The 27557-nt window shown below is 36.8% G+C and overlaps 1 protein-coding gene and 1 pseudogene across 2 annotated transcripts in view; one reads left to right on the top strand and one right to left on the bottom strand.

Moving 5' to 3' along the window:
- ZSWIM5 (zinc finger SWIM-type containing 5) overlaps nt 1–27557 on the bottom strand; it is a gene marked incomplete at both ends in the record, with an annotated part of 216933 nt that overhangs the window by 90309 nt on the left and 99067 nt on the right. The window lies entirely within an intron of this gene.
- Nucleotides 3550–3762, top strand: LOC308340845 (small nuclear ribonucleoprotein G-like; annotated as a pseudogene). The gene has a single exon. The product of its transcript is annotated as a small nuclear ribonucleoprotein G-like (transcript).

Genomic DNA, 27557 nt, shown 5'->3' with positions numbered 1-27557 from the left:
GCAGGAAGCCTGCTTCTCCCTCTACTTACCCCCCCGCCCCACCCCAGCCCCGGCAGCTCGTGCTGTCTCTCGCCATCTCTCTCTCTTAAATAAATAAAATCTTTAAAAAATAATAATATAAAGGGGCACCTGGGTGGCTCAGTGGGTTAAAGCCTCTGCCTTCGGCTTGGGTCATGGTCTCGGGGTCCTGGGATCGAGCCCCAAATCGGGCTCTCTGCTCAGCGGGGAGCCTGCTTCCTCCTCTCTCTCTGCCTGCCTCTCTGCCTACTTGTAATCTGTCTGTCAAACAAATAAATAAAATTTAAAAAAAAATAATAATAATATGAAAATCAAGTAAAATATTAAAAGAAGAAAAATAACAAAGAGAATGGCAAATACAATTTGCATGCTATGTCCTATTTCATTCTTACCCCTGCTTTTTAGTTCAGGATCTCATTCCTACAGTGGTCTGTAAACTAGTCTCTTATCACCAAACTAACCAACACTCAGGCACAAGTAGAAGTAGCTAGGGTATAATGAAGAATACATTACACTTTAAATAAAAATATATAAATCTGGGTTCTGACACTCATTAGCTGGGTTATCTTAGGCAAACCCAAATCAGAGAGCTAGTCTTTACATCACATCATCATCCTCTTTAATGATATTAATCTGTTTACTTGTATTCTATCTTTTGTATCTATTTACTGGATTACAATGAGGCTTAAATAGATTGAAAGTGTAGTATCTTCCTGACCTTTCTGTTGGGGAAAAAACCCAACCAAAGAGGTAAAAGATCTGTACTCTGAAAACTATAAAATGCTCATGAAAGAAATTCAGGAAGACCCAAAGAAATGGAATAACATTCCATGTTCATGGATTAGAAGAACAAATATTGTCAATACTATAGTACCCAAATACTGTTAATACTATACTACCCAAAGCATTCTACAGATTTAATAGAATCCCTATCAAAGTGACACCAGCATTTTTCACAGAGCTGATACAAACAATTCTAAAATTTGTATGGAACCAGAAAAGACCCCAAATAGCCAAAGTAGTGTTGAAAAAGAAAACTAAAGCTGGAAGCATCACTATTCCAGACTTCTAGCTGTATTACAAAGCTATAATCATCAAGGCAGTATGGTACTGGCGTAAGAACAGACATATACATCAATGGAACAGAACAGAGAACCCAGAAATGGACCCTCAATCCTGTGGTCAACTAATCTTTGACAAAGCAGAAAGAATATCCAATAGAAAAAAAGACAGTCTCTTTCAACAAATAGTGTCAGGAAAACTGGACAGCAACATGCAGAAGACTGAAGCTGGACCACCTTCTTACTCTAAACACAAAAGTAAGTTCAAAATGGATGAAAGACCTAAATGTCAGACAGGAAAACATCAAATTCCTAGAGGAGAACACAGGCAGCAGCCTCTTTTACCTCAGCCACAGCAACTTCTTACTAGACCTGTCTCCAGAGGCAAGGGAAACAAAAGCAAAAATGAACTATTGGGACTTAATCAAGATAAAAAGCTTCTGCATAGCAAAGTAAGCAATCAACAAAACTAAAATGGGAGACGGACAGAATGGGAGAAGGTATTTGCAAATGACATATCAGACAAAGGGCTAGTATCCAAAATCTATAAAGAACTTAATCAAACTCAAGATCCAAAAAATAAATAACCTAGTTAAGAAATTGGCAGAAAACATGAGCAGACATTTCTCCAAAGAAGACATACAAATGGCTAAGAGACACATGAAAAAATGCTCAACATCACTCATCATTAGGGAAATACAAATCAAAACTACAATGATACCACTTCACACCTGTCAGAATGGCTAAAATTAACAACACAGAATAAATGAATACATAAATAAAATTAACAACACAAAATAACAGATGTTGGTGAGGATGCAGAGAAAGGGGGCTGTTGGTGGGAATGCAAGCTGGTGCAGCCACTCTGGAAAACAGTATGGAGGTTCTTCAGAAAGTTAAAAAGAAACTACCTCATGACCCAGGAAACGGCATGACTAGGTATTTGTAGAAAGGATACAAAAATACTGACTCAAAGGGGCACATACACCTCGATGTTTATAGCAGCAATGTCCACAATAGCCAAACTATGGAAAGAGCCCAGATATCTATCAACGGATGAATGGGTAAAGAAGATGTGATATCTGAATATCTATATATCTATCTATATATATAGATATGTAATGGAATACTATACAGCCATCAAAAAACCCCAAATCTTGCCATTTGCAACTATGTGGATGGAACTGGAGGGTATAAGGCTAAGCGAAGTGAGTCAGAGAAAGAAATACCATATGATTTCACTCTTATGTGGAATTTCAGAAACAAAACTGATCAACATATGGGAAGGGAAGGAAAAATTAATTGGATAAAAACAGAGAAGACAAACCATAAGAGACTCTTAACTATAGACCACAAACTGAGGGCTGCTGGAGGGGAAGTTGGTAGGGGGATGTGGTAATGGAGTGATGGGCAATAAGGAGGGCACTTGACGTAATGAACACTGCATTTTAAATGCAACTGATGAGGGCGCAGGAAGCCTGCTTCTCCCTCTCCTACTCCCCCTTATCCCCTCTCTTGCTGTCTCTCTGCGTCAAATAAATAACATCTTAAAAAAAAAAAAGCAACTGATGAAACACTACATTTGACCCCAAAATTAATAGTATGCTATGTGTTAACTAACTCGAATTTAAATAAAACCAAAAAAATTTGGGCACCTGGGTGGCTGAGTCGGTTAAGCATCTGCCTTTGGCTCAGCTCATGATCCCAGGGTCCTGGGATCAAGTTCCACATCAGGCTCCTTGCTTGTCAGGAAGCCTGCTTCTCCCTCTGCCTGCTGCTCCCCCTGCTTGTGCTCTCTCTCTCTTTCTGTGTCAAATAAATAAATAAAATCTTTTTTAAAAAAATTTAAAATAATAAAAAAATTAAAAAACCCACCCAGGCCAATTTTTTAAATGAGGAAAAAAAAAACTGAGCATACTTCACAAAGGAAGATATACAACTGATTAATGAACACATAAAAAGTGTTCAACAACTTTCATCACTATAGAAATGTAAGTTAAAACCAAAATGAGATACCATTACATATGTACTGAAATGGCTAAAATTAAAAAGAACGATACCACCAAATGTTGGCCAAAAAGTGGAGCAACCAGAACTTTCATATACTGCTAGTGAGAATCCCATAAATAAGTTGATGAATTCCAAAATCATACAATTATTTACATATAGGTACACTTTGACACAAAAATGCCACCCCTACGTATTTAGCTGAGAGAAATGAAAAAAAAAAAAAAAAAGAAAGAAAGAAAAGAAAAGAAAGCCCACACAAAGTCTTACAAAGAATATTTATAGCAGATGTATTCACAATAGCAAAAAATTGGAAAAACTCAAATATTATTCAAAGAAGAGTGGACAAAGTGTGGTATATTCATACAATGAAATACTACTTATGCATTAAAAAGGCATGAACTACTGGACGAATTCCATTTGGAGGCATCTTTGAGCTCACCGAGTAGACACCTTGAGCAAAGCTCAACTTCCCAAGTTGAAAAAATTTATGGACAAGAAATTATCATTGAAATGAAATGGTGGCAGACATGTCCAAGGAATATTGCGGGGGTTCGATCTGTTTATGAATCTTGTGATAGATGAATGTGTAGAGAGAGCAACTATTGGGCAATAGAACAATATTGGAATGGTGGTAATATGAGGAAATAGTATCATGTTAGAAGCCTTGGAATGAGTATAAACAATGGGTGTGTTCATCAGAAGAAATCAACTGCTTCCACATGTCCCCTCTCCATAGTACCTGTTTTACTACAAATATAAAAATCAGGTCATGTGCATTTTCATATTGAACTTTTTTGTTAAATAAACTTTTATAATAGTCCAAAAAAAAAAGGAATGAACTACTGATACACCCAATAATACAATGACTCTCATAACCATAATGCCCAGCACAGATATATACTATATATAATCTCACTTATATGATATTCTCCAACAGGAAAACTACTCTAAGGTGGAAAATATTAATAGAGTGGTTACTTCTTGCAGGGTGGGGATTGCCACAAGAAGCTGCCTGAAATAAATTTTTGGAGAAAATGCTCTATATCATGTAATTGTGGATTACGCTACAGTATTACAACAGTATTACAGTATTACAATATTTAGCAACATAGATGAATGTCATAAATGTAATGTTGAATAAAATAAGTCAGATAAAAAGTATACTTAATTCATGATTATATTTATATGAAGTTAAGAAACATGCAAATTTAAGTTATAGTATTTAGAGATATATACCTAAGTGGAACAAGAAAGAGAAGCAAGAATTTGATTACCATCAAGTCAGGGCAGTGGTTATATTTGCAAGGAGGACAGACACAGTGATTGTGATGCAGCATGAATAAGTGTTAAAGGGTGTTGGCATTAGTCTATTTCTTGTTCTGGAGGTGGTTAAGTGAGTAGTTTACTTTGTAATAAAACACTGAGTTATACAAAATAAAGCCATGAAAATAGCACGTTTTAACTAAAAAGTGGATAGAAGCTAATTTTCCAGGTTTCTCTATTATAATTTTATTTTCAATTTGTAAAATTGCATATTATTATTTATTTACAAGAAGTCTAGTATTGCTAAATTCAATCAGCATTTCTCAGTCCTTACCTTACATTTGACACAATTAACAACTCCTGCATCTTTGATACTACCTTCATTGGCTTCCAGAACAACACACTGTCTTGGTTTTCATTTTATCTTACTGGACTCCTCCTTTTTAGTTTTCTTTGTTGGTTCCTCTTCCTATTCCCATTTCTCAAGCTCAGAATGCCCCAGGGCTCAGTCCTTGATTCTTTTCTCTACTACTTAACTCCCTTTGTTATTTCAACTGGTGCCTTTGCTTTAAATAACATCTTTATGCCAATGAACCTCAAATTTAGATCTCAGATAAAGATCTCTCCTCCAAAAACTAGACTCACACATCCAACTCCCTCCAAGTGTTTTTATAAACATCTTGATAAATATCTTGATAAATATCTCAAACTTAACAAGCCCAAAACCCGTTTCACCTGTAGCCTTCCCCATCTCATCCTTTCAGTTACTCAGACCCCAAACCATGCAATCATCCTTGATTCCATATCCTGTATCCAATCCATCAGGAAATTATACTTGCCCTACTTATAAAATACTTCCAAAACAATTTCTCAACATTTCCACTATTTCAACTCTGGTCCAAGCGTGGATTATTTCACTAACTTCCTAACAGATGTACCTGCTCTCTTTCTACTCCTTCTTCTATCTATTCTCCACACAGCAGCCAGAGTTGAGCTTTTAAAAATCTGTCGGATCCTGACACTCCTCTACTCAATACTTCCAGTGGTTTCCCATTTCATTCAAAGCTGAGAGTCTTACAATGGCCTAAATAGGTTATGAATTGGCTCCCACTTACTTCCCTGACTTCTTTTTCTTATCACTCTGTCCCTTACAGTTTTTGCTGCTCTTCAAGTATACCAGGCACAGTCCAACCTTAGAGCCTCTGGTCTAGCTGTTCCTTCCAAGTATCTTCTTGGTACACCCTTCCCGCCTTTAAGTAAGTCTCAGTAGATCTCAGTAAGGTCTACCCAGATCACCCCATTAAATACCGAAACTCTTCTATTTCCCTGCTGCCATTCCTGCATTCTAAATTCCTTCAAACCCTTTCTCTCATTCCCTTTTTCAATAGCACTTACTAACACATTATGTAATGTATTTACTTATTATGTTTATCATTGCTTTCTTTTGCTACAATAAAAGCTCAGCAATCTTTGCTTTGTTCATTCATGCATCTCATGTGCCTAGAATGCTTGGCATTCAGTTAGTACTTATGAAATGTAAAATAATTATTATTGTTTACGTTAGGTTCATGGCACCCTTATCACTAATATCATCAGCCAAAAGCATATGCATTTGATTGAATCCTGAATCAATCATCCTAGTGAAGAGGTTGCCCGTATTAAGTCAGCCAGGCCTCTCATGTACCTTCATGTAGAACTAAGAAGAGTGGTCAAACCTACCTGAATTACATGAAATGATTTCCTCACAAGAACAAAGGACAGCATTTCCAAAAGAGGTAAGGGAAAGTATGCTGGACAGGCAAAAAAGCACAACTGGAGGGAAGTATAGAGTAGTAGTTAGGGGTGATTAAGGGACAGACTCTGGAATAAGGAAGCCTAAATTGTATTTAATCCATGCTACTTGCTAGCTGTGAGACCCTAAGCAAATTATTTATGCTTCTGTTGCTTCAGTTTCTTCACTTGTAAAACAGGGGTAAGTAGTAATTATCTCATAGAGTTGTAGTAAGTATTAAAACAGTTTTAATGCATATAAAAACACTTAGAGGAGGGCCTGGCATATAGTAAGCATTATAGAAATGTTAGCTATTGTTGTTGTTTCTGTTATTATTATTAATTGAGGCAAAGTATTCCTCATTATAGCAATTGTATCACAGTGCGTAACGCTTGGTGAGACACAACAAAGAATAAGAACTGCAGGGTGGCTTGCTTCACTCATCTTTTTTTTTTTTTTTTTAAGAATTTATTTATTTATTTGACAGAGAGAGATCACAAGTAGGCAGAGAGAGAGGGGGAAGCGGGCTCCCTGCTCAGCAGAGAGCCCGAAGTGGGGCTCGATTCCAGGACCCCAGGATCATGACCTGAGCTGAAGGCAGAGGCTTAACCCACTGAACCCACCTACGTGTCCCTTAAATTCATCATCTTATCAAGGTGCTTTGCTTAATCATCTATACATACACTAAGTGCTTATGCTGTGCCTGGCACTTGGCCAGTTCAGTTTTTAAGGAGGGCACAGTCTACTATGGGGGAAATAAAAGCAATCAAGAGTTATAGGTGCTATTCTAGTTCCATTCTTCCTACAATCTCTCATCTTTCTATTCTAAAACCCAATTTAATACTAAGCCCTTAAAAGTCAGAGATGTCTTCTACTTTATATCATTATTAAGCATTCTCTAAAACATTTAAGTAGCCTCTATACCCAATGTGGGGCTTGAACTCATGACCCCCAAACCTCATGACTGACTAAGCCAGCCAGGCACACCAAGCATTCTCTAAATTTTTAATAATCATCATAATTCTAGGCCTAGTGGCAGCTCTTGACCCTGAGCCTTAATGCTATAGTACAATGAAGTATCTCATTTCTGTGGCAGCAGAAGACTAGTTGGCCAATTCCGTTTTTGGCTTATGATCAATTGCTACACTGACTTTTTATTTACTTTAACTTGTCTTCTACATAACCTGTGGAACGTACCAGGATCAACTCTGAGGTACAAGGAGAGGACTAGGGGTCTTGAAATTGTATGATGATGGATAAACCTCGTAATATTTCACTCAGACATTCATGGATCACTATATCACCGTTTGAAATGTCAGACTAAATGAATGAAATAGTTGGTTGCCTTTTATTTGATTACCTTTAAAAAGTACCCTGTCATTGGAAATAATAAAGAAAATACGACCACCTATTTTATTCATTTTAATCATCCATTTGCATGCAAGATCCCATGGAAAGTATTAAAAATATAGTAATGAGTAAGGTATAATCCTTAACATTGATCTCAGTATCTAATAGTTGAAGGGGATACAACTATAAAGGTTTTTGAATCATATGATAAGGTTCATTTTTTCATTCATTCATTCATTTAAATTACATTATTGACTGCCTAATCTGTGCCAGGCACCATGGGAATATAACTGTAAAGAAGACAGAAACAACTTCTACTCTTATGGAGCATAAAAATTAGTAGTAGCAGTGATGCTGATGGAGTTGGTAGAGACAACCTCCAAGATTTCTTCTAAATATGGGGCTCTTTTATTTTTCCACAAATCAAGATGTGATATATGACATGTCAAGCTGGAGACGAAACTGATGGCTGTGACCCACAACTACAGGTTGGGAAGAGGTTAGGAAGTATATAGAAAAGGAAAGGCAGGGGGAAGGCAAGGCAGAAATAAAAGAAGGGGACTAATATAATAAACACTTGCAAAATTATTTTTCTTTTCATCTTATAAATAAAATACCTGAAGCTTATAGAGATTAAAGAACTTTCCTGGGTTCTTTACTAACTTTACTAACTTTAGTTAGTAAAGAGCAGAGCCAGAATGTGAACTTAGCAGTCTAGCACTGTTTCTTCATCTTGTAGATACAAAATATATATATATATATTAAAGTAAAGGGGGAAAGAAGGACATTAGGGAAAGCAGGCTAGAGGGAGCTCTGGATGATAGATGGCCATTCAGAAGTAGAATGAAACTCAAGCTCTTGTTAAAGAACTGGCATGCTGCCCATCAAATAGATTCTACTCTGGGTCTCAATTAAGGCAGCTTTATTCTTGTTCAGTCAGATTTACTCTACCTTAAGACCAGCCTCAATTTAGCTTCCTCCTATCTGTGATCAAAATTTACTAATCTTTCCCCACCTTAGCCAACAATTTCTTTGAATAGGATAACAAAAAACCAGAATACTTAATTTAAGAAAATCAGTGACCACATCCAAGTTCCCCATATAGGCTGTTTTGCTGAAAACCATTACTAAGAGTTTCAAGAATGTGGTGCTTGTCAAAATGCATATTTCTAAGCTCCATTCCACATACAGTCTCTTAGCCAATGGCCTATAATCTGCATTTTAAATAAGCCTATCAGGTGGTTCTAATACAAAGTAAAATATACCAAACACTGGGACTCTAGAGGAATGATTATAAAACCATGTTATCATCTGATTGATCCAGTATTTTCTCAGGAAGCCACATTATCTTAATGGGACAGCACATCCTTACAATACGGATAAAATGGAGCACTTGATAAGGTAAAAAAAATAGTAAGAGCTCCCTTATATTGAGTGCCCTTCAAGTGGACACCTTTTATATTTTTTTTACAACAACCTCATGATAATTAATGTCATTTTTCACATTAATAACTTGAGGTTCAGAGAAGTTAACTCTTTTTTAAAAGATTTTATTTATTTATTTGACACAGAGAGAGTGCACACAAGCAGAGGGAGTAGCAGAGGAAAAAGCAGGCATCCCGCTGTGCAGGGAGCCCAATGTGGGGCTTGTTCCCAGGACCCTGGGATCACAACCTGAGCCAAAGGTAGACGTCCAACTGACTGAGCCACCCAGGCGCCCTGAGAATTTAACTCCTTAATTTCACTTAGGAAGTGACTTTCCTACATAATTCATTAGTAGTACAGCTTGGATCAAACCTGAAGCAACTTTCAAAATTCTGCAAAGGCATCTCTTCTTTCAGAGCCCTGGAAACCATAACCCTGTGATTTCCCCACAACCCTGTGCCTCTAACCAAATATACAACAGATATAGTGGGAAGGAACAATAGAAAAGACAAAAGGGGTAATAGCTAGAAAGCACAATTTTTTTTTTTAAGATTTTGTTTATTTATTTGATAGAGATCACAAGTAGGCAGAGAAGCAGGCAGAGAGAGAGGGGGAAGCAGGTTCCCTGCTCAGCAGAGAGCCCAATGCAGGGCTCGATCCCAGGACCCTGGGATCATGACCTGAGCCAAAGGCAGAGGCTTTAACCCACTGAGCCACCCAGACGCCTCTAGAAAGCACAATTATTAAAATTTTAAGATTTCAGAGGAAAAGTTGAGATATGGAAATGGAAGTGGGTGGCTGAAATGGAATTAGAGGTGAAAGTAGGTGGTGTCTAAGACATTAAAGAAGAGAAAGGATAGTGACGAATGTCATAGTAGGCAAAACAATGCTCCCCTCCCACAATGTCCATCTCTTAATCCCTGAAACCTATAAATACGCCTTACATGGTACACAAGGGACTCTCTTGGAAATGGGGAGATTATCCAGGTGGGCGCAATGGAATCACAAAGGTCCTTCAAAGTTAAAGAGTGTAACAGAAGAGAATAAAGAGGGCATGTGACTATGGAAGAAAGGTCATAGCGGTGCAATGCTGCTGGTTCCAACGATGGAGGAGGTAAGCTGTGAGGCAAGGAATATCAGCAGCCTCTATGAGCTGAACAAGGTAAGAACAGAGATTCTCCTCCAGTGCTTCCAGAAAGGAATGCAGCCCTGTTGATGTATTGATTTTAGCCAATGAGACCTCTGTGTGATTTTTTATTATTATTCTTATGTTCAATTAGCCAGCATATAGTACCCTCATTAGTTTTTGATGTAGGGATCATTGATTCATTAGTTGCATATAACATCCAGTGCTCATCACCCCATTACCCTATCTGCCCACCCCCGGCCCTTCTGTAGCCCTCAATTTGGTTCCTAGAGTCCAGAGTCTCTCATGGTTTGTCTCCCTTTCTGATTTCTTCCCATTCAGTTTTCCCTCCCTTTCCCTGTGGTCCTCCACACTACTACTTATGTTCCACATGAGTGAAACCACATGATAACTGTCTTTCTCTGCTTGACTTATTTCACTTAGAATAATCCCTTCCAGCTCCATCCATGTCGATGCAAATGATGGGTATGCATTCTTTCTGATGGCTGAGTAATATTCTACCATATATATGAATGACATCTTCTTTATCCATTCTTCTTTATAAAAGGACAACTTGGCTCCTTTAGTCTCATAAATTTCTCTCTTTAGCAGTGCTTTTTGACATTTTAATTACTGTATTTCTTGGTGTGGACCTCCTTCAGTTGATTTTGTTAGGGGTTCTCTCTGAGTTCTGGATCTGGATTTCTGTTTCCTTCCCCAGATTTGGGAAGTTTTCAGCTATTATTTCTTCAAATACATTTTCTTTTCTTTTTCTTCTCCTTCTGAGATCCCTATAATGTAAATGTTATTATGCTTGATGGTGTCACTAGGAGGGGATCTGGAGCTCAGGCCTGGCTGGATGGGGTGTGTCCACAGGAGAACTCAGGGGTGGGGCATGCTGTTAGTAAGTTGGGCTGGTTCCTGCAGGTGCCTATGTGTCGAGGCTGGGGCTGGAGAGGGAAGTGGTGAGTTCCAGCTCTTCTGTTCCTGGAGAACTTGCCCAAAAATTCCTGCCCCTCCAGCGCATGCTCTGCAATTAGCAAACAAATCCCCCTGTGTATACCTGAGGCTTTTTTCAAACTCCTGTTTCTATGCTATATTGCCATGGGCTACTGAGCTGACTCTTTAAGGGCAGGGACTCTGTTTCTTCTGGTCTTCCCTGCTCTCCCATGAGCCTATTTTTAAAGTTCTAGATCTTAAGCCCCACTGAGTATAAGAACTTTTGAAATTCAACCCCTCTGGTTTTCAAAACCAAATGTTACAGAGATTCATCTTCCCCATGCAGACTGCTTGGTGTGAGAGTCTGTTTTTCTCCCCTCTCTGTGCCTGCGGTGGCCCTCCTTCCTGCTACAGTCCCACAGGTCCATTTAGTTCCCTACCCTGTTTCCACCCTTCCTACCCTCTTTGATGTGGCCTCTTCTCTACATTTAGCTGTGGAAAGTTTGTTCTTCAGTCCTTGGGTCATTTTCTGGGATATTTACACTGATGAAACTGTTATTTAGTTATATCTGTGGGATGAAGTGAGCTTAGGGTCCTCTTACTCCACTATCCTCCCTAGAACTCAGTCTCATGGTAGTTCTATTTTTAATTCTTTGAGGATCCAGCCTCCATACTGTTTTCCCCAGTGCCTGTACCAATTTACATCCCCACCAACAGTGCACAAGAGCTCCTTTTCTCCACATCTTTACCAACACTTTTTTCTTGTCTTTTGCTAATAGCCTTTTTTTTTTTTCCTGAGAGAGACAGACAGCATGCACAAGTCAGGGGTTGGGGGGCCAGAGGGAGAGGGAGAAAGAGAGAGAGAGAAAGAGAGAATCTTAAATAGGCTCCATGCCCAGCATGGGTCTCATGACCCTGAGATGGTGACCTGACTCAACACCAGGACTAAGACACCTAACTGAGTCACCCAGGTGCCCCTTTATTTTTTATCAAGAAAAGATGTTGGATTTTGCTAAGTACTTTATTTGCGTCATTAAATTTTGTTACTATGAATTACCTTTATTAATTTTTGAATGTTAAACTTGCATTCTTGAGTGAGAAAAATCTCGTTTGGTTGAGAATCATTATCCTCATATATTGCTGGGTTTGTTAAAATACTGTTTATAATTTTTGTGTCTTTGGTTATGGGGGATATTGGTCTATAGTTTTCTTTTCTTATAATGCTTTGGTTTTGACAGCAGTGTAACGCTGGCTTCACAATGCACAATGCACTGGAATGTATTCCTTCCTTTTCAAATTTTTGGAAGTGTTTGTGTAGAGTTAGTATTCTTTCTTCCTTAAATGTTTTCTGAAATTCACCAGTGAAGCCATCTGAGCCTGGTATTTTTTAGTAGAATGATTTTCAATTCAATTCAATTTCTTTATCAATTTCAATTCAATTCAATTTCTTTATTATGGCTTCTTTAGCACTTATCACCTCCTCTATTCTTGCTTATTTTATCTACCCCCAGTAGAACATGTGTTCCATGAGTATAAAGTTGTTTTGTCTTTTTCTTTCTTTTTTTTTTTTTTTTAAAGAAAATCTGTTTTGTTCTCGGCTGTATCGTTAGCACTTAGTGCTTGGCAGCATGGCACACAGTAAGTGCTCAATATACTGATGAATTAAATTATAAATGGGTACAAATATGTGACACATTATCATGTTTTCTAGTGCGTTTCAAATGCTCATGCATTCCCATATGAAATGTCATCTCATAAATTATTCCTTCTTGTTTTACACATTATTAGGATATATTTATTTTTTTAGACATTATATATTGAGCAGGTTATGAGTTTCTATGAATTTCATTATAGGACAGTAAAGGGAACCTTACAAAAATTTGTTTAAAAGGGGCATATTAGATCTGATAGACTGAGAATAAATGACTTCAGTCATATCAGTTAGTGAGAGAAGTATACAAGGGGCAGTAGGTCATTGCTCTGGAAGTCCTCTGAAAGAGTTGCTGTTCCTGGAATTCTAAAAATATCCATCTACAAATATCTTCAGGTATTCTAGGACAGGAAAAGTTGAGAGGAAGAAGTAATAACGACCATCAGTACCTTAAAGATATGTTATAGGGTATCCAAGAGAATTCAAACCTTGTTTTCAGGAGATCAGTCAAGTCAAGGGTGGTATTAATTATGGAAAAGTTTCACATCAACAGTGGAGAAATATTCAAAAGCCACTGTACATCCTTAAAAGTAAGGATAAAAATGGAGTGTTGGCTCCAGGACTGGGATTTCCCCTGATTGGCATCAACTACACTCCCTCGATACACAGGAAAAGACTCAATCAAAAGCCTGTTTCTCTATGCTATCTTGGTTGCAATGAGAAAGCCCAAAATCAAGAAAGTTCAGAGGATCAGAAGAAGGAAATTTTATAATGTTATAAAGAATCAATACAATAGGAAGATAAAAAAATTAGAACTGTAGATGCACCTAATAACAGTACTCCAAAGTATATGAAGCCAGAGCTGAATGAACTGAAAAGATAAAGGCAAATTAACAATTAGAGTTAAGAGTTAGAGCTTTCTATGCTCTTTTATCAATAACTGATAGAACAAGAATGTATATAAAGTTCTGCTCTCTTTTCAACTGACAGCTTGTTTGTATTCCATGTCTTCTTTTTTGTAGCTAAACATATTAATCCTATATCATTGTGTTCAATGAACTTCTCTATACCATAGCAATGAGTTTTATTTCTTCCATGACATAGAAAATTAAAAATAAGGAACTAGTTTCAATTGCTCAGATTTTTCTCCAAGAGCACACAGAAGATATAATTAGCACCTGGCACTTGAGCTATTTTTATGGTAATCATGTTTTTCTTTAAATTTGTGTATTGTTGACATACAATGTAATATTAATTTTAAGAGTAAAACATAATGATTCAACAATTATACATATTATACTATGCACATCATGATAAGTATAGTTGCTATCTGTCACTATACGTTATTACAATATTATTAACTAGATTCCCTATGCTATACTTTTCATCCCCGTGACTTATTTATTTCATAACTGGAATTTTGTACCTTTTAATCCCATTCACCTTATTTTGCCTTTCCTCCCACCTGTTCCCCTCTGGCAACTACCAGTTTGTTCTCTGTAGCTATAAGTCTGTTTCTATTTTTTGTTTGTTCATTTGTTTTGTTTTTTAGATTCTACATATAAGTGAAATCACATGGTATTTGTCTTTCTCCGTCTGACTTATTTCTTTTTGCATAATATCTTCCAGGTCCAGCCATGTTGTTGTAAATGGCAAGATTTCATTCTTTTTTATGGTTGAGTAATGTTCCATTTTATTTATTTATATATATATATAAAAATATATAGATAGATACAGACACACACACACACACACATTTTCTTTATCCATTCATCTATCTGTGGATACTTAGGTCTTCCTTAACTTTCTTAATTTCCATAACTTGGCTATTATAAATAATGTTACAATAAACATGAGGGTGCATATACTTTTTTGAATTAGTGTATTAGTGTTTTGTTTTCTTTGGGTAAATAGCCAGTAGTAGAATTACTGAATTGTATTGTATTTCAATTTTTAATTTTTTGAGAAACTTCCATATTGTTTTCTATAGTGGCTATATCAATTAACATTACCACCAACAGAGCACAAGAGTTCCCCTTTCTCCACATCCTTGCCAACCTTGTTACTTCTTGTCCTTTTGATAACAGCCATTCTGGCAGGCATAAGGTGGTATCACATTGGGGTTTTGATTTGCATTTCCCTGATGATAAGGGATGCTGAACATCTTTCCATGTGTCTGTTGGCCATCTGTATGTCTTCTCTGGAAAAATGTCTATTCAGATCGTTTGTCCATTTTTTTTTTAAGATTTTATTTATTTATTTGACAGACAGAGATCACAAGTAGGCAGAGAAGCAGGCAGAGGAGGAAGCAGGTTCCCTGCTGAGCAGAGAGCCCAACACGGGACTCGATCCCAGGATGCTGGGATCATGACCTGAGCCGAAGGCAGGGCTTTAACCCACTGAGCCACCCAGGCGCCCCGCGTTTGTCCATTTTTAAATCAGATTGAGTTTTTGTTTGTTTGTTTTTGCTATTGAGTTGTATGACTTCTTTATATATTTTGGATATTAACCATTATCTGGTATATGATTTGCAAATATTTTCTCCCATTTAGTAAGCTGCTTTTTCATTTTGTTGATGGTTTCTTTTATTTGCTTTTGTTGCCTCTGCTTTTGGTGTCAAATCCAAAAAATTATCACCAAGACTGATGTCAAAATCTTACCACCTATGTTTTCTTCAAGGAGTTTTACAATTTCATGTCTTATGTTCATGTCTTTACTATACTTTGAGTTAATTTTTTGTATGGTGTCAGATAGTGGTCTAAGTGGTCAAGTTAGGAAAATATGGTTATCTTTTTAGTATCCTTCTACTCCCCTTAAACACAGACTAGCTCATTGCTATCTTTGTGCCTTTGGTCATACTAAAATAATCACTGTCTTCCTCTATCTATCCATTTTGACAAGTTCAAATTCCACTAATTCTAAGGTATCTTGTTTGATGATATCAAATTATATTGATTTCTCCCTCGGCTAACTTGTCTGACATTTATTATCTATATTATACAATTGATAAATTACATTCTGTCTTATTTATTTAATTATATTCACACCTGGCAGTAATGAGGCAGCTCCCTTCCTACCACTGCCACAGCAGTGTCAGAAGAAGCCTGCTACAACAAGACTTCAATAAAATGTAAAGTCTTAAAACATAACACTTCAAATGTCCATGTTTCAGCTGAAAATTACTCATACCAAGAACCAAGAAAACCTCAATTTGAATGAAAAAAGTCAACCATTACACACCAACACCAAAATAAGAAATATTAAACTTATTTGACAATCTTAAAGAAACCAATATAAAAATGCTTCAGTGAGCAATAACAAACACCCCTGAAGCAAATTTATAAAATAAAAACTCTCAGGAAAGAAATAGAAAACACAGAGTAGAATTGAGCAGAAATTTTTGAACTAGAAAATACAAAACTGAAATGAAATCAATTGATAGACTTAACAGCAGAATAAAGGGGATAGAGAAAACAACCAGTAAACCTGAAGACAGAATAATAGAAATCACCCAACCTGTCAAAGACAAATCAAAACAAAACAAACCCCAACACACCAAACAGCCTCAGGGAACTGTTGGACTGTAACAAAAAGTCTAACATCATTGGGCCCCCATAGGGAGAGATAAGGGGGTAAGGCCTGAAGAAATAATGTCTGAAAATGTCCTAAATTTCGCAAAAGAAATAAATCTATATTCAAGAAGCTGAACAAACTCCAAACAACAGTATACCCTAAAAAATCCACAAGATACCTCAAAGTTCTAAAAAAAAAAAACTTAAAAGAAGCAAGAAAAACAACACATTATTTATAAGGGAAAACAATTCAAATAATAGCAGATTTATCATCAGAAATCATGAAGGTCAGAAGAAAGTGGCACATTTTTCCATGAAGGTCAGAAGAAAGGGGCACATTTTTCCATTGTTGGAGAAAGCTTGTCCTATTTTTTTTTCTATTTGTTCTATTGTTAAACCTAGACTTCTATATTCAGTAAAAATATCCTTCAGTAATGAAGGAGAAATCAGGACATTGTCCAATGAAGCAAAAACAAAAGAAATCTGTTGCTTGCATACTTACTTATAAAGAATACCTAAAGGAAGTTCTCTAAATAGAAAGAAAATGACAACAGGAGGAATCTTGGAACACTAAGAAGAAGGCAGTAAGCAAAAATATGGGTAAGCAAAAGACTTTCCTTTTTCTGTTGAATTTTCTAAATTATGTCTGCTGCTTAAAGAAAAAAAATTATGGGGTACCTGGGTGATTCAGTTCATAAAGTGTCTGCCTTTGGCTAAGGTCATGATCTCAACATCCTGTGATCAAGCCCTACAACAGGTTTTCTGCTCAGCAGGGAGTTGCTTCTCCCTCTCACTCTTTCTCTGTGCTCTGTCTCTATCTCTTAAATAAATAAGCAAAATCTTTAAAAAGAAAGAAAGAAAGAAATTATACCACTGATGTGCTTCTACACATACAGGGGGAATATTTAAGACAATTTGTAATATAAATGGGAAAAGTAAGAAAAGTAAGGTTTCCCCATTTCTTTTTTTCTTTTTTTAAGATTTTATTTATTTATTTATTTATTTAACAGAGAGACAGGGAGAGAACACAAGTAAACAGAGCAGCAGGCAGAGGGAGAGGGAGAAGCAGGCTCTCTGCTGAGCAGGGAGCCCGATGTGAGGCTCCATCCCAGGACACTGGGATCATAACCTGAGCTGAAGGCAGACGCCCAACCAACTGAGTCACCCAGGTGCCCCAGTTTCCACATTTCACTTGAAGTGATAAAATGTCAACATCAGTAAACTATGACAAGTTATTACTTATAATACAAAACCTAGAGCAATTACTATTAAACTACACAAAGAGAGAAACTCAAAAACACTATAAAAACTTAATTCTAAAAAATGTTCAATGCTCAGAAAAATAGAAATAAAAAACAATAAGAAAAAAACAAAAGACAAAAATAAAATGAAAGGATGAAGTCATAACATACCAATAATTACATTAAATAAAAATTATCTAAATATGTTAATTAAAAGACAGAAATAGGTAGTGTATTTTTTTTTAAACATGACCCAAGTATATCCTTGGGGCTTGATCTCACAACCCTGAAGTCATGACCTGAGCCAAAACCAAGAGTCAGATGCTCAACCAACGGAGGCACCCAGGTGCCCCTGGAAAAGTCCTGTAAAAGGAACTCACTTACAACAAGTAAGTTGACTGTAAAAGGATGGAAAAAGATACACTATGCAAATGCTAATCAAAAGAAAGTAGGAGTAGCTATATTAGTATCAGATAGACTTCATAACCAAGAAAATTATCAGAACCAAAGAGCAATATTACCTAATGATAAAGGGGTAAATCCATCCATAACACATAGCAATCCTTAATTTGAATGAACCAAACAACCTAATACAAAATATGTAAAGCAATCCCTGACTGAACAGAAAGAACAAACAGACAAATCCACGATTACAGTCAACACCCCTATCCCAGGAACTGATAGAACAAGAAGTAAGAATATAAACAAGAATCTAGAAAAATAGTAACACCATCAATCAACAGAATGTAATCAACGTAAAATACCCAAAGAAAACAGAATAAACTTTTGTTTCAAGTGCCCATGAAACATATTCCAAAACAGACCCTATCTAGGCCATAAAGCAAATTTAAAATAATTGCAACAGTGTACTCTATTACTGCAATGAAATAAATAGCTGGAAAGCAAATAGAAAGATAATAGGAAAATCACCAAACAATACTAAACAACATATTTCTAAACAATCTGTGAGTAAAAAAGGAAATCCCAAGGGAAAATTATAAATACACCGAACTTAATAAAAATGAAAATATAAGAGGGACGCCTTAGGGCCTCAGTCGGTTGAGCATCTGACTCTTTTGGTTTTGGCTCAGGTCATGATTTCAGAGTTGTGAGATCAAGCCCCAAGTTGGGCTCAGTGCTGGTTATGGGGTGTGCTTAAGACTCTCTCCCTCTGCCCCAACTGCTCTCTCACTATCTCTCTCTCTAAAATAAATAAATAAAATACTTTAAAAAATGAAAATATGACATATAGAAATTTGTGGTATGCAGTGAAAACAATGCTGAGAAGGAAATTTATAGCATGACATGTTTACATTTTTTTAAAAGAGGAAATATCTCAAATTAATAACCTAAGCTTCCATCACAAGAATCTACGAAACACAGAGCAAAATAAAACCAAAACAAGCAGAAGGAAGGAAATAAAAACAGGAATCAATGAAACTGAAAACAAAAAAAAAAAAAAAGAAAAGAAAAATCAATGAAATAAAAGTGTGATTCATGAAAAGATCAATAAAATTGACAACTCTCCAGCAAGAATGACAACAAAAAAATAGAGAAGACACAATATCAATATGAAAATGGAAATGGGATATTACACAAAACCTGCAAACAACAAAAGGATAATAAGGGAATACTATGAAAAACTCTACACATGGGCACTTGTGTGGCTCAGTCGTTAAGCATCTACCTTCAGCTCAGGTCATGATTCCAGGGTCCTGGGATCGAGCCCCACATTGCACTCTCTCCTCAGTGGGAAACCTGGTTCTCCCTCTCCCATTCCCCCTGCTTGTGTTCCCTCTCTTGCTGTCCCTCTCTCTCTCTGGCAAATAAATAAAATTTAAAAATCTTTAAAAAAAAAAAAAGGAAAAGAAAAACTCTACACATAATATTGACAAGATGGATGACATAAACCAATTCCTCAAAAAGCACGAACTAACCCAACTCATCCAATATGAAATAGATAACTGAAATATCCATAACCTGTTAATGAAAATGAGTTCATAATTTTAAAGCTCCAAAGGAGTAATACTTATGCCCAGATGGTTTTTCTGGAGAATTCTACTGAATGTTTAAAAATGAATTAACATAAATTCTATATAATCTCTTACAGAAAATATGAAGGAAACAATTTTCAAAAAATTTTATTAAGCTAATATTACCATTATACCAAAGACAGTAACAAAAAAGGAAACTAAAGACCATTATCCCTTATAAATACGACACAAAAATGCTTAACAAAACACGAGCACACAGATTTTGGCAATACATGCTAAGAGTTATACACCATGAACAAGTAGAGCTCATTTCAGGAATGCAAACTGATTCAGTATCTGAAAACAATTCAGTATTTGAAAATCAATCCGTATAATCCACCACATAACAGGCTAAAAAACAATGACAATCCTCAATTGATACAGAAAATGCATTTGGCAAAATTCAACATACATTCATGATAAAAACTCTTAGAAAAAACGTAGGAATAAAGGAGAACATCTTCAATGTAATAATCAACTGAAAACCTACAGCAAGCATTACACTTAAAGGGGACAGACTGAATGCTTTCCCCTAAGACAGGAAACACTGCAAGATGTCAGCTTTCACAACTCTTATTCTATAAAGTAATAGTACTAAGTAAGTTCACATACTACACCTGATAAGCATACAAAAATCAACTGTATTTCTATATACTAGCAATGAACAATTAGAAGCCAAAACTTAAAACACAATACTACTTGTAATCACACACACACACACACACACACACACACACACACACACACACACAAAACCCACTTAGGTGTAAATCTAATAAAACATATGCAGGACTTGTATGCTGAACCCTACAAAACACTGATGAAAGAAAACATAGAAGATCTAAATAAATGGAGATCCCATTATTCATGGATTGGAAGATACAGCAGAGTAAAGATGTCAATTCTCCCCAAATGCAATTAATGCAACTCCTATCAAAATCCCAGCAAGATTTTCTAAAGAGAGAGAGAGATCAAAGAAACAAAACAAAAAACCCCCAAACAAACAAACAAAAAAACAGACTCTTAACTACACAGAACAAACTGATGGTTACCAGACTACTGGGGGGTGGGGGGTGGGGCGCGGTTAGGTGGGGAAGGACTGGGTGAAATAGGTGAAGGTTAAGAGTACATATATCATGATGTGCACCAAGTCATATACAGAATTGTTGAAACACTTGAAACTAATTTAACACAGTATGTTAACTATACTGGAACTAAAATTAAAATCCCAGCAAGATGTTTTATGGTTACTGACAAGATTATTGTAAACTTTATATGTAAAGAAAAGGAACTAGAGGGCTAAAACAATTTTTTTTAAGAAGGATAAATTGGGAGGGGTGCATGGGCAGCACAATCAGTTAAGCGTCCAACTCTTGGTTTTGGCTCAGGTCATGATCTCAGGGTTGTGAGATCGAGTCCCGTGTCTGGCTCCATGCTTAGTGAGGAATCTGCTTCAGTTTCTCTCGCCCTCTGCTCCCCCCAACAATGTGCACAGGTGTACACTTCCTCTGTCAATAAATGTTTTTTAAAAAAGGATAAATTGGGAGGAAACAGTCTGCCCACTGTTAAGAATTATATAGCTGTAGTAATCAAGACTGTGTGTTATCGGAGGGATAGACACAAAAATCATTGGAAAAGAACAGAGAACCCAAACATAGACCTATGCAAATATGCCCAGATGATATTTGTTTTAAAGTTCATAGTTTAGGATTCACTCTAAATTTGACAAACACATAATGTCATCTATCTGCCATCATAGCATCATAAAGAGTCATTTCACTGCCATAAACATCCCCTGTTCTCTAGTAATTCCCCCTTCCCAGCACCACCATTCCCAAACCCCTAGCAACCACTAATATCTTTTACTGTCTCTATCAGAGTTGCCTTTTCCAAAATGTCATATACTTGGAACCATCCAGACTGGCTTTTTACTTAATGATGACCATTTTAAGGTTCCTCCAAGTCTTTCCATCCTTCAAAACTTCATTTCATTTTTATAGTAAATAGTATTCTGTTGTATGGATGTACTACAGTTTATTTAACCACTCGCCTTCTGAAGTACATTTTGCTTGTTTCCAAAATTTGGCAACTATGGGGGAAAAAAACCCTGCTATAAACATTCCCATGCTAGTTTTTATGTGGAAGTAAGTTTTCAACTCATTAAATACCTAGAAGCACAACTGCTGGATTATATAGTAAAATTGTGTTTTGCATTGTAGACAAAAACAAAAAACAAAACAAAAAAATACGTTCCAGACTATCTTCCAAAGTGGTTGGAAGTGCATTCCCAGTAAGCATGAATGAGAGTTCTTGTTGCTTCACAAACTTGTCAGCATTTGGTGTTGTCAGAGTTCTGGATTTTAGCCATTCTAACAGGTGTGTAGTGGAATCTAATTGTTATTAAAATTTGCAATTCCCTAATGGCATAAGATGTTGAACATGCTTTCATATGATTATTTGCCATCTGTATATCTTCTTTAACATGGTGTCCAGATCTTTTTTCCTAAAATTTAAATTCAATTAGTCAACATATAGTACATGATTAGTTTTGGAGTAAAGTAAGTCTTTTGCCCATTTTTTTTCTTTTGCCCATTTTTAAATTGGGTTACTGTTTTCTTAATTTTGACTTTTAAGACTTCTTTGTATTTTGGGGGTGATAGTCCTTTATCAGACATACCTTTTATAAATATTTTCTTCAAGTATGTGGCTTGTCTTTTCATTCTCTTAAAACTGTCTTTCACAGAATGATTGATTTAAACAAAGGAGGTCCACCATATCTATTTTTTGTTTGTTTGTTTGTTCATAGATTAGGCTTTTTGGTGTTCTAACTAAAAAGTCATTGCCACACCCAAGTTCACCTAGATTTTCTACTCTGTAGCTTCTAGAAGTTTTATAGTTCTGCATTTTACCATTATCCATTTTGAGTTAATTTTTGTGAAGGGTGTAACATCGAAGTCTATATCCCTTTCCTACATCAGAATATCCAGTTTTTCCAGCACCATTTGTTGAAAAGACTGTTCTTTCTTCATTGAATTGCCTTTGCTCCTTTGTCACAGATCAGAAGAGTATATGTGTATAAGTTTACTTTGAAGCTTTCTATTCTGTTCCATCAATCTGGTTTTTTGCCAATACCAATATTGGCAAAATAGCTTTATAGTACATCTTAAAGTCAGGTAGTCTCAGTCCTCTGACATTGTTTTTCCTCAAGAAGATTTCTGGATCTATTGCCTTTCCATATAAATGTTAAAAACAGTTTGTCAATATCCACAACGTAATTGCTGGGTTTTTTTTTTTAATTTATTAAATTATTTATTTATTTTCAGCATAACAGTATTCATTGTTTTTTCACCACACCCAGTGCTCCATGCAATCTGTGCCCTCCCTAATACCCACCACCTGGTTCCCCCAACCTCCCGCCCCCCGCCCCTTCAAAACCCTCAGGTTGTTTTTTTTTTTTAATGTTTTTTATTTTAATAAACATATAATGTATTTTTATCCCCAGGGGTACAGGTCTGTGCATCGCCAGGTTTACACATTTCACAGCACTCATCATAGCACATACCCTCCCCAATGTCCATTTCCCCCCCACCTACTCCCGTCCCCCCTCCCCCCAGCAACCCTCAGTCTGTTTCTTGAGATTGAGTCTTTTATGGTTTGTCTCCCTCCCAATCCCATCTTTTCATTTTTTCTTTTCCTACCTCCCCCCAACCCCTCCCCCGCCTTGCATCTCCACTTCCTCATATCAAAGAGATCATATGATAGTTGTCTTTCTCCGATTGACTTATTTCGCTAAGCATGATACCCTCTAGTTCCATCCACGTCGTTGCAAATGGCAAGATTTCATGTCTTTTGATGGCTGCATAGTATTCCATTGTGTATATATACCACATCTTCTTTATCCATTCATCTGTTTTTTTTTTTAATTTTTTATTTATTTTCAGCGTAACAGTATTCATTGTTTTTTCACCACACCCAGTGCTCCATGCAATCTGTGCCCTCCCTAATACCCACCACCTGGTTCCCCCACCCTCCCACCCCGCCCCTTCAAAACCCTCAGGTTGTTTTTCAGAGTCCATAGTCTCTCATGGTTCACCTCCCCTTCCAATTTCCCTCAACTCCCTTCTCCTCTCCATCTACCCTTGTCCTCTATATTATTTGTTATGCTCCACCAATAAGTGAAACCATATGATACTTGACTTTCTCTGTTTGACTTATTTCACTCAGCATAATCTCTTCCAGTCCTGTCCATGTTGCTACAAAAGTTGGGTATTCATCCTTTCTGATGGAGGCATAATACTCCATAGTGTATATGGACCACATCTTCCTTATCCATTCATCCGTTGAAGGGCATCTTGGTTCTTTCCACAGTTTGGCAACCGTGGCCATTGCTGCTATAAACATTGGGGTACAGATGGCCCTTCTTTTCACTACATCTGTATCTTTGGGGTAAATACCCAGCACATCTTCTTTATCCATTCATCTGTTGATGGACATCTAGGTTCTTTCCACAGTTTGGCTATTGTGGACATTGCTGCTATAAACATTCGGGTGCATGTGCCCCTTCTGAGCACTACGTTTGTATCTTTAGGATATATACCCAGTAGTGCAATTGCTGGGTCGTAGCGTAGCTCTATTTTCAGTTTTTTGAAGAACCTCCACACTGTTTTCCAGAGTGGTTGCACCAGCTTGCATTCCCACCAGCAGTGTAGGAGGGTTCCCCTCTCTCCGCATCCTCGCCAGCATCTGTCATTTCTTGACTTGTTAATTTTAGCCATTCTGACTGGTGTGAGGTGGTATCTCATTGTGGTTTTGATTTGTATTTCCCTGATGCCGAGTGACGTGGAGCATTTTTTCATGTGCCTGTTGGCCATCTGGATGTCTTCTTTGCAGAAATGTCTGTTCATGTCCTCTGCCCATTTCTTGACGGGATTATTTGTTCTTTGGGTATTGAGTTTGATAAGCTCTTTATAGATTTTGGATACTAGCCCTTTATCTGATATGTCGTTTGCAAATATCTTCTCCCATTCTGTCAGTTGTCTTTTGGTTTTGTTAACTGTTTCCTTTGCTGTGCAAAAGCTTTTGATCTTGATGAAATCCCAATAGTTCATTTTTGCCCTTGCTTCTGTTGCCTTTGGCGATGTTCCTAGGAAGAAGTTGCTGCGGTTGAGGTCAAAGAGGTTGCTGCCTGCATTCTCCTCAAGGATTTTGATAGATTCCTTTCTCACATTGAGGTCCTTCATCCATTTTGAGTCTATTTTCGTGTGTGGTGTAAGGAAATAGTCCAATTTCATTTTTCTGCATGTGGCTGTCCAATTTTCCCAGCACCATTTGTTGAAGAGGCTGTCTTTTTTCCATTGGATATTCTTTCCTGCTTTGTAGAAGATTAGTTGACCATAGAGTTGAGGGTCTATTTCTGGGCTCTCTATTCTGTTCCATTGGTCTATATGTCTGTTTTTGTGCCAGTACCATACTGTCTTGATGATGACAGCTTTGTAGTAGAGCTTGAAGTCTGGAATTGTGATGCCACCAACTTTGGCTTTCTTTTTCAATATTCCTTTGGCTATTCGAGGTCTTTTCTGGTTCCATATAAATTTTAGGATTATTTGTTCTATTTCTTTAAAAAAAATGGATGGGATTTGGATAGGGATTGCATTAAATGTGTAGATTGCTTTAGGTAGAATAGACATTTTCACAATATTTGTTCTTCCAATCCATGAGCATGGAATATTTTTCCATTTCTTTGTGTCTTCCTCAATTTCTTTCATGAGTACTTTATAGTTTTCTGAGTATAGATTCTTTGCCTCTTTGGTTAGATTTATTCCTAGGTATCTTATGGTTTTGGGTGCGATTGTAAATGGGACTGACTCCTCAATTTCTCTTTCTTCTGTCTTATTGTTAGTGTAAAGAAATGCGACTGATTTCTGTGCATTGACTTTATATCCTGACACTTTACTGAATTCCTGTATAAGTTCTAGAAGTTTTGGAGTGGAGCCTTTTGGGTTTTCCACATATGGTATCATATCATCTGCGAAGAGTGATAGTTTGACTTCTTCTTTGCCGATTTGGATGCCTTTAATTCTTTTTGTTGTCTGATTGCTGAGGCTAGGACTTCTAGTACTATGTTGAACAGCAGTGGTGATAACGAACATCCCTGCTGTGTTCCTGACCTTAGTGGAAAAGCTTTCAGTTTTTCTCCATTGAGAATGATATTTGCGGTGGGTTTTTCATAGGTGGCTTTGATAATATTGAGGTATGTGCCTTCTATCCCTACACTTTGAAGAGTTTTAATCAGGAAGGGATGTTGCACTTTGTCAAACGCTTTTTCAGCATCTATTGAGAGTATCATATGGTTCTTACTCTTTCTTTTATTAATGTATTGTATCACATTGATGGATTTGCAGATGTTGAACCAACCTTGCAGCCCTGGAATAAATCCCACTTGGTCGTGGTGAATAATCCTTTTAATGTACTGTTGGATCCTATTGGCCAGTATTTTGGTGAGAATTTTCGCATCTGTGTTCATCAAAGATATTGGTCTGTAATTCTCTTTTTTGGTGGGATCCTTGTCTGGTTTTGGGATCAAGGTGATGCTGGCCTCATAAAATGAGTTTGGAAGTTTTCCTTCCATTTCTATTTTTTGGAACAGTTTCAGGAGAATAGGAATTAATTCTTCTTTAAATGTTTGGTAGAATTCCCCTGGGAAGTCGTCTGGTCCTGGACTTTTGTTTGTTTGGAGATTTTTGATGACTGTTTCAATCTCCTTACTGGTTATGGGTCTGTTCAGGTTATCTATTTCTTCCTGGTTCAGTTGTGGTAGTTTATACGTCTCTAGAAATGTATCCATTTCTTCCAGATTGTCAAATTTGTTGGCATAGAGTTGCTCACATTATGTTCTTATAATTGTTTGTATTTCTTTGGTGTTGGTTGTGATCTCTCCTCTTTCATTCATGATTTTAAATATTTGCGTCCTTTCTCTTTTCTTTTTGATAAGTCTGGCCAGGGGCTTATCAATCTTATTAATTCTTTCAAAGAACCAGCTCCTAGTTTTGTTGATTTGTTCTATTGTTTTTTTAGTTTCTATTTCATTGATTTCTGCTCTGATCTTTATGATTTCTCTTCTCCTGCTGGGTTTAGGCTTTCTTTGTTGTTCTCTCTCCAGCTCCTTTAGGTGTAGGGTTAGGTTGTGTATTTGAGACCTTTCTTGTTTCTTGAGAAAGGCTTGCACCGCTATATATTTTCCTCTCAGGACTGCCTTTGTTGTGTCCCACAGATTTTGAACCGTTGTGTTTTCATTATCATTTGTTTCCATGAATTTTTTCAATTCTTCTTTAATTTCCTGGTTGACCCATTCATTTTTTAGAAGGATGCTGTTTAGTCTCCATGTATTTGCGTTCTTTCCAAATTTCCTCTTGGGATTGAGTTCTAGTTTCAGAGCATTGTGGTCTGAAAATATGCAGGGAATGATCTCAATCTTTTGGTACCGATTGAGACCTGATTTATGACCCAGGATGTGGTCTATTCTGGAGAATGTTCCATGTGCACTAGAGAAGAATGTATATTCAGTTGCTTTGGGATGGAATGTTCTGAATATATCTGTGATGTCCATCTGATCCAGTGTGTCATTGAAGGCCTTTATTTCCTTATTGATCTTTTGCTTAGATGATCTGTCCATTTCAGTGAGGGGAGTGTTAAAGTCCCCTGCTATTATTGCATTACTGTCGATGTATTTCTTTGATTTTGTTATTAATTGGTTTATATAGTTGGCTGCTCCCATGTTAGGAGCATAGATATTTAAGATTGTTAGGTCTTCTCGTTGGACAGACCCTTTGAGTATGATATAGTGTCCTTCCTCATCTCTTATTATAGTCTTTGGCTTAAAATCTAATTGATCTGATATAAGGATTGCCACCCCAGCTTTCTTCTGATGTCCATTAGCATGGTACATTGTTTTCCACCCCCTCACTTTAAATCTGGAGGTGTCTTCAGGTCTAAAATGAGTTTCTTGTAGGCAGCATATTGATGGCTTTTGTTTTTTTATCCATTCTGATATCCATTCTGATATCCATTCAGTTTCTTGTAGGCAGCATATTGATGGCT

Source organism: Martes martes (genome assembly GCF_963455335.1).
Source record: "Martes martes genome assembly, chromosome: 4".
Classification (NCBI taxonomy): domain Eukaryota; kingdom Metazoa; phylum Chordata; class Mammalia; order Carnivora; family Mustelidae; genus Martes; species Martes martes.
Note: the sequence above shows the minus strand (reverse complement) of the source record. Positions and strands in the feature narration are given on the sequence as shown.